The sequence below is a fragment of the Bactrocera latifrons genome, unplaced genomic scaffold, assembly GCF_001853355.1.
Source record: "Bactrocera latifrons isolate USDA-ARS-PBARC rearing strain unplaced genomic scaffold, ASM185335v1 scaffold_117, whole genome shotgun sequence".
NCBI classification, from domain to species: Eukaryota; Metazoa; Arthropoda; class Insecta; order Diptera; family Tephritidae; genus Bactrocera; species Bactrocera latifrons.
In genome coordinates, this window is record NW_017534597.1 from 832,308 (window position 1) to 832,834 (window position 527).

Below are 527 nucleotides of genomic sequence, written 5' to 3' on the forward strand. Positions count from 1 at the left end.
GCTTATGTGCGAAAATTTTCCGAAATAAGCTAAATAGGGGACACTCACATATTTTTCAATTTCGATTGCCGTTTATTGYCTGCAATCTCACCTTCCTCATTTGTCTATCATTTCGTTCACAAAAAGGCTATCGAATTTTTTTAACATTTCTCTCATCCACTCGACACAACCCTTTTTTGAGCACTTGACAAATTGTGTGGAATCCAACTTGCATAAATTTGGTTACAATCAAATATTAATGCAATATTGAAAGTATGTTAGTCCCTTTAATGCCTTTAGTTGTCTCAATCTCACTATAATTATTAAATTTAAAATTTTTGAAAATAAAAAAAATTGTCTACTGCCACTAAAGGACATACTATCTACGAGTGTATTCCAATAATAAAAGTTCTATTTATGGTTATGCAGAAAAAATTAAGGAACATTATTAATAAAAAAAAAAAAACATGAAGGAGTATATAGCTGGTTAGCAAACATTTTTGAATTTGATAACTAAAATCTCTGCTTGATACAAATTTTTTATAAAA